Raw genomic sequence first — 8,478 nt, forward strand, 5'->3', positions numbered from 1 at the left:
AAACCAGTTTGCATTGCCCCCATAGCTGATGATTAGAGAAGGATTATATGGTTGCACCATTACATAATGCTCCTCGCCACATCATATAGCAATAAATTATAATAATAAACCAATAAATAAGAAAAACAAATGTTGAACTGAATAAGCAATATCCATAGTGAAATCGGAGCACGCATAACTCCATGCGACCAATGCAGTAAAAAACAGTAAAACACTTGTATCATATAGAATTCGGTGATTGAGTTTCATTGGCGGTTAGTTAAGAGGTCGTTTATTCAAGTCTAATTAATATCGATATAAACGGAAATTTTAGTATTAACTGGAAGCTCGGAATAGGGATTTATGGGGTCCCCATATCTGTCAATGGTTCGAGATAATACCGTCACAAACCCGCCGCGGTTTAGTGAGCCGTCCATTTGATCGGGAAATTATTCAGCCGCTAATTTACTGGGCTTGAATTTAGGTGATTTAGTTAATTGTTGATTTGTTATTGCGTTTTGAATTTTAGTTCCAAATATAGTTACTAACGCTATGGAATTTTTTTGTTGTTTTAAGGTTAAAATTTAAATGACACATTCACGATAATAGGTTTTCATGACAAGTCAAACAGATAAAACTAGGTATTATTTGAAATATAACTTTTTAATTGACAAGCAAAGGTTGCTACGAATCTTTAAAACAAATGATTTATCAAAGTCCCAAGACTCAAACTCCTCCATCTTAATTATTCTTATAAGTATATTTAAACTACTTTGACTTCGAATGCGGTCCAACCAGCGGTTAAAAATATGTCATATTTTTACACAATCCTTCAAAGATCTTGGATAGAAAGGGTCAAAAGTATCGGTTTTATAGATGAGGTGTAGACATTTTGATAAACGACCTCTATTGTGATACCTTCTTATTCATATATATATCAATCATCCGCATTCTACACGTATTTGAATAACTCTCGATATTTCGGCACTGGGTTCTTTCAGAAACTCTAAATTACTCTACACTCATACACTCGAAATAACTAATTTGAACGCGCTCGTGTTGTATAGTTATCCTATGCAACACAACAACAGCATGGGGTATTCTATTTTTGAATAAATCTATTATCTATGTACGAAATACGAAATAACCACAGAACAGTACTCAAAAGTCACTATAGAATCGGTCGAACGTTCTTAATTTAAATATAACGATACTAGTACAAGATAACTAGCTGTTTTTACTTTTTAGGAATATATAGTAACTAGCCAAAATTTAAGTTAATTTTAAAACTATCTAAAAATCACGTTATTTTTGTAGAGTACAAATAAATAGAAATAATCCGCGCGAAATAAAACGCTGCAGCATTCAGCGCGTCTTCGTTTGCATCTGTTACATACACACATACATACAACTCTATACACAGCTTTCTGTATCTAACCCATGTCACTTATAGAGTCTATGACTTCCTCATAATGTTTATTTTCAACTTACTCGTAAGTGTTAATAGCAAACATAAGAAGTACAATTCGTATACACTCAAGAATTTTACCTAAGGTTGTGCTTGTGAATCCAGACAACAACACTGCACAGTACTGTTGTCAGTACAGTGCTAAAAATACAATCAATATTATTTGTCGCTGCAATTTATTAATCATAGCTTCAACACTCCGCCAATATTTAAGCTTTTAATAAACCAAACGCTTGTTTCCGAACGTAAATGTAGTCCCGCAGTGAAGTTTCAGAGAGTTATGGGTTAGATACGAAAGCCCCTAACCGTGCCAACTGCGTGACAACATACATTTGTAGATTCTATTTTACTTATCTCTGCAGTTGATATGGGTTAGTCAAGCAGCCTTATTAAGACATATATACATTATATTTTAAACCGCAACTAGGGCGGTGTTAGGTTAGCATATAAAACACTGACTGGCCGTCCCGACGGCCGATGTCGAGAAGTTTTATAATATCCTTAGTGGTCGGGTTAACTTTCAGCGCGATTCAGGGTATAACGAATCGAATTTTAGGTATTGCTACATATACTTAATAGCTAGGATTATAAACAAAAAAATTATAGCGTAAATTCTATAGAATCTCGTATATTTTACGAAAATAGCCCTTGTAAATTTGTTCCACGTCCGAGCTGGACAGACAAAATATTTAGTTTAAGCTTTGTAAACTAAATAATTATATATAAAATAGCGTGAACTTAAAATACCTTATTAACTCATCTAGCATACCAAAAGTTCATGTCTAATAAATTCTTTAGTGAAGTTATATATTATGTGCTGTGTTTAAAGTGTTGTTCGATCACAGAATATATAATTTGCTTTTAGTATGTTTAGTTGGTCGCAGAAGACGATTATTGTCTAGCTCGCGTAATGAGGAAGTTTGTCGCTCAGCCTTAACGTGACAGGCAGCAAATGGAAACCTGTGGTGACAATATTGAATGGAAAATTAATTGCATAGTGAGAAGTGATAGATTGAATTTACGTATTGCAGTTTAGAAATCCTAAGCGATACCCACTACATACTAGAATGTAATGTTAATATTAAATTTCATTCTTGTGCAGAAATGGTATATACATAAATATAATAAAAAGAAAATTTTCAGAGGCCGGTACGCATTCGCGAGCCTTTTGGATGTGTGTGTTTCCATCGGTGTCAGTTTACTATTTTATTTAAGCTCGTTTGCTAAATGGAAATTTATCAAAAATTTAATTAAATTTTTAAAAAGAATACTGCAACCAAAATGTATTTATAACAAAATATAAAATATAATATAAACAGGAAACATTCTTAATGAGTTCTTGTCTTTCACGACAGTATAAGAATTAATATTAAATTTATAAAAATTCCATTTAAATCGATTCGTTATTACATTCCTTATTACGTCAGATATAAATTTAAAGGACAATCGAATATATATTATTTATCCATATTCCTGTATGTTAAAACCTAACGCATTTTTGATAGTCAGGCTTAGCGCTGTCTTGTTTCTAAATCTGAGGGTATTCCAACCCGTATTCCAACGTATTGCATTTGATTAACGAAAGTACTTGGCAATCGCCTTGGCACTGAATATTATTAACAATACTTAGATTCATCGTAAATGAAATATTTAGTAGTCTTATTTAATTTAATTTGTTCTTTCCGTAAGAAGCCAATTTTATGTAAAATACTGCCATTTTACATAAAAATATAAAATAAAAACACGATTAACAAGCTACAATTACAATATTAAAGGGAAAAATGCAATATGCTGGCGAGAAATGATTTTGTGAGAAAAATTGGACGTTTTGCCTTAAAAAAAACGCGATACGATGGTTTTCCTTATTTGTGCCCCTCAGCGTGAATGGGACACAAAGTGAGAGAAATATTATGCCTTATTGTATCGTAAACGAGGTTACAAATATAATTTCCGTTAATACCGGAGTCGTGGTTGAAGTGTAGTTAAAATCAGTACCGTTATTGAAGTTTCGTAGTCTTATATATCGTGATTAAAGGGGTGAACAACAGGTTCATCACTGCAGCATGGATAGGGTTCGCACGCACCTGGAAAATATAAAATTGCCCACTAGACCATATCGACGTATGCTGGATTAATCAAACTAAACTTTAGTTTCAAAATCTATACCATTTTTCTGTATGTTATTTCAGTACTGATAAGTAAGACGATTAGATAAAATTATATATATGAAATGGAGTAAGGACATAACGGACAATAGGACGGTTTTGGCATTTTAATGTTATCAGTTGAGGTTTTCAGAACGGATACGAAGATTGTAGTATACCATTTTCTTATAGGCTGGAAAAGATTTCTGACGTAACCAGCAGGCAGTGGAAAGCACAGCTCCTTCAGCTTAGCCACAAGTCCAAACCAAGGATTAGCATGATTGTGTCACATCCATCGGGTAGTGACAATACGAGCTGTTGCTCACTCAGTCCCTTTTCGGGTGTCTAATATTAAGTTATGTGGTTTATTATTTGGATTATATCTAGGTTAAAAATAAAATTCATGTGATACGTTCATTTCTCTTGCAAATCTGCACCTATCTCGAAACTCTCATTTTGTTATATTAAATAATACATATTCCACGTAGCTCTCTGGTATTTCGTGTAACAGAATATAATTTCACTCTCAACTTTAATATTTTACTTTACAAGCAAGCATATCCATGTTGGTGGGGTGAGGTATGATGTACTTGTGTTGAGATTATTTTAGAAAACCTTGGCTAACTCTTCATATTTCTAAAATAAGAAACTATGTTATATTTTTTCTCCGTAAACTTACCAGGAAATAATAAAATAAAAAGTAACAGGTTTTAGCTGTGATTAATGTTTGAAGCCATATCAATAAAGCCAAAAAAAACTGTTTTCAGTGTGATTAGATTGATTCAGGCTTCAATTACGGATAAATGTTACAATATTTCGGTCAGTATTGATTAAGTTAATATTAAGGCCTTAAAGCTGCTTTCTCCATGCTGCAAATACCTTTAAAGTTAAAAGAATCGCTATTCAATATTTAAAATAAATATAGTTTAATATTTATTGAAAACATCTATACTGGCAAAGTTCTGTCATTGTTCTGTTATTAATTTTTAAAAATTATATTAGCTGTAATTTACAAGTGTGTAGACGATGTTATGCGTGTACATAATATAGTATTATAGACAGAGCCTCCGTGGCGCAATTGGTTAGCGCGTTCGGCTGTTAACCGAAAGGTTGGTGGTTCAAGCCCACCCGGGGGCGGCTTTTTAAATTTAAGCAACATAAGTTTCAGTCTAATTATTATAATTTTTTTCGTCCATGACATGTACTTTATATTCATTTGTATAATATATGTTACGTATACGATAATATGTAGATTAATTAACTCGCATATTCAGATAATTTTTTATCCATTCCAAATATAATTTTATTATTTAATATATTTTTGATAATTTCTTATAGAAATAAACATACCGTGACTTTTTCTTTCGAAACAATCTCATTTATGTTTTCTTGGTTACAAGTGTAATAACATTTAACCTCACTGCGCTAGAAATTATTACCTCAGGGAGTCTACGATCATACAAAGTAAATTTTAAGCTTAACAAGAATTTTCTTATATATTTCTTGAAGTTATTACAAGTAATTTAACGTGTTTAATTATACTTCAGGATAATTGATATATGTACCTACTGAGACAGAAAGAAACTTATTTGTGAATGGTTTGGAGGTTTACATTTAAAAGTAAATTTAACTACGTTGTATCATAGTATCTAGTCTAGCCATAAATACTGAAACAAAGTAAAAAAAAATGTCATTCGTAAACGAAATTTTTCTGTGACCTCCCTTTGAGTACCGCTTCAGTAGTTGTTCCGGAATTGCCACCCTATTCTTCTTTAAAATATCAGTTAAGAAATGACTAGTATGTCTCCCATACGCTACAAGTCCTAAGTCATCTTTTAAAATATGCAACATGGTTCGAGGTGTTATCTTCATCTCCCGATATAAAATCTTTGCTTTCGTACAGGATTTCCCTTGCTGCTTGACGAAAAAGGTGGTCAACCTTTTTCGTCCGAACACTACGTGGACGGCCAGATTTTTTTCTGTCACAAATAGAGGAGGTCTCGTTGATCCTATTAATAGCCCGGTACACAAATATTTTACTAATACTTACAATCATTTTACGAAAGATTTTTTGAAAAATCGCATTTGGCTCCATACCTACTTTGTGTAATGCAATTACTGCGATTCGGTTCTTTTTGTCAGCACACACTATTTTAATATCATGTACAATGTGGCGCCAAAGTGAGAAAACACAAGAAACAATGATATAAAAATGACAGATTCTAAATTCAAATATTATATTTTGTTAATTTTCAATTGTAACAGTATTTATGGCTAGACTAATTATACAAAAATATATACTTAACATTTAAATATAAAAAAGGTTGGATAACATTTCATCTATTATTTGTTTTTATAACAGGTCACATAAGAAACAAAATGTAAAGAAACAATTTACACAAACTAGAAACAATGACCTCGATAATGAGAGCAGACGGCGTGCACAAACATTACAATATATGGCATGCATTAGTATGTAATAAATTACCATAGTAACATTAACGTAAAAAGCAATATTTTATTGGTTAGACTATACTATATATATATATATATATATATATAATATAATATATTGTCCGTTGACATTTCGCATAATTTTACACTCACAAAAATTATTAATAATTGTATTCCATATTTATTTTTAGTAAGTTACTTTCTAAAAATAAATATGGAATACAAGAATAAAAATTTATACTATTGAAATAAAATGCACACCGAAACGGCACGATAAAAATATATGATTTCTAGACTGAAAAGAAAAACAACGGTTAAAAAGGTCGCCCCAGGGTGTTTCTTGATTCGAATCGTGGCTCAAGTAAATACACACAAAAGACTCATCACAAATATTTAATAATATATTTGCGATATGGCGACAGATTCGCTTTGAAGTTGGGTAGTGTTTTGATTATCTTCGGGTACTATAATTAGATTTTTGTTATAGCGTAAGCTGTAACTTTGGAAGGAAAACACTTTTACAGTCTTCAAATAATAGATTATATGAATTATTTGAAACATTGTCGTATTGGAAGATTGAAAAACAATATTTTATTATCAATTCAATTGAATTTAGGGAAGATATGAAAATCCTTCAACACAACATAGATATAACATCTTTGCTTAATTATAATTATAAGAAATCGGAGAATATTTCTAACTTAATTAAATAAGTGTTGTATTACACTGTTAATAATAATACAATAAAGTTTAATGTTCCTTGATAATACTAGCATAGATTTAAGTAGAACAATATTATTAGTCTGCTTTGTAAATTTTATTTACATTTATTGTGTTCTAGCTGTGGTTAAGTAAAATATAATTATATCAAGAAATTAGACGTGCACTTTATTCCATAATACAAACGATCGATAAGAAAATAGCATTCAAACAATTACATAATTCCTTTTGTTCGAACACGGAGGCTTAATATAATAAAGGCGTCGAGAACTGCCATATTCTTAATCAACATTATAGTAGTAATAATAGATAAATAAAAAACAAATTTAAAAAGTTTGATTCTGTGGCAGTGTACTCTTAATACTGGCAGCATTTCCTCAGTGTATTGCGATACATATTCATTGAGAGATGATATTATCAGCTCTAGGGTTACCGGTCATCTACTAGGCGCCAAATTCAATCATAAAAGAACACCTGTGCACTTGAACCTCACGGCCCAAGAGTCTGTACTCCAAAGGTGATACTCTATGTTAGGCAGTGTTTTAGGAAGGATAAGCATTAACCTAATGGCTGGCTTCCCTAGATCCTGCTGCTACCTCGATAGGTATTACCTTCTATGTTTTGGAATTGTAATTTACAAAGAGAATCATCCCTGCTTCTTTTGGTGCCTGACACCAGAAGGCAAAACCAGCCGAAGCTGGATCCTAAACACGAATTTCTCGCATCTATTAAATCCGGAATCTATAAGATCTAAGAATTTTACCTACCAGACTGCTAGATTTATGAGAAGATGAGAGAAACGGTGGAAGAGCTACAGTTTTTGTGTTGCGTACTCCTAATTTGCCAAAGCGAAAAGGGAGCGATGTTTGATTCCTAGGAATATTCCTTGAATGTTTTCGTATAAGTATTTGCTCTATGAGTCTATGCTATTAATTAATTTCTGTATTTCTCATCTAGAACTCGAACGATTTTTTTCTGTCTAATTATATATATTCACAGACATCTATTAAATTTTTTGGAATAGACTGCTTACCTGTAACTTCTTAGGTGTAATCTCTTTCTTCTCATTTCGTCTTTTCCACAATATACCATAATAATAAAAATAAATAAATGAAAACGGCACTTATTGTGAGAACAGTATTATTTGCTATATATAAAACTTATTTTGCTTTTTTATGAACATTAAAGGAATATTGAGCGGTGTTATCATAATGATAAGAATCTCAATATTCTTTTTTCCCGAAAACTAAATATAGCGAAAATATAATTCATAATAAATAAAATTTATCGAAATACAAAAGATAATATGACAATGGAATAAAATCTCTCTACTTGATGCATTAGTTCACTTAGGAACGAACACTATATCATCGGACACTATAGTATATTTTATGAGACAATTCTATATATTATGGTCTAATTTATCTGTCTGTTATGATGATCATTAATCTTGATGACATTAGGACTAGTTTCACAGTATATAGTGTCTTAAATCTTCTAAGTGAAGTCAACAATCACTGTTCCAAAAGGACCTCTAAGTTGTACGTTACATTTTAAAAGCCACAAAAAAACGTTTATTCGTATGAAAAATCTCACTATTATTTTGTAGTTTTGTATAAAATAATTATATTTTTAATTTGAGCAACTTATTAAATAGCAAACTATATATAATTCTATTAGTTTCTAACTATTTTCAAAATAATAGATCAATAT

At 31.4% G+C, this 8,478-nt stretch overlaps 1 non-coding gene across 1 annotated transcript; it reads left to right on the forward strand.

Annotated features, from left to right (window-relative positions):
- Positions 1-4,654: 4,654 nt before the first annotated feature.
- On the forward strand, positions 4,655-4,728 carry Trnan-guu. The gene has a single exon. It is a non-coding gene; the product is annotated as a tRNA-Asn (tRNA).
- The last annotated feature ends 3,750 nt before the right edge of the window (positions 4,729-8,478 follow it).

This window comes from Pieris brassicae, chromosome 3 (assembly GCF_905147105.1).
Source record: "Pieris brassicae chromosome 3, ilPieBrab1.1, whole genome shotgun sequence".
Classification (NCBI taxonomy): Eukaryota; Metazoa; Arthropoda; class Insecta; order Lepidoptera; family Pieridae; genus Pieris; species Pieris brassicae.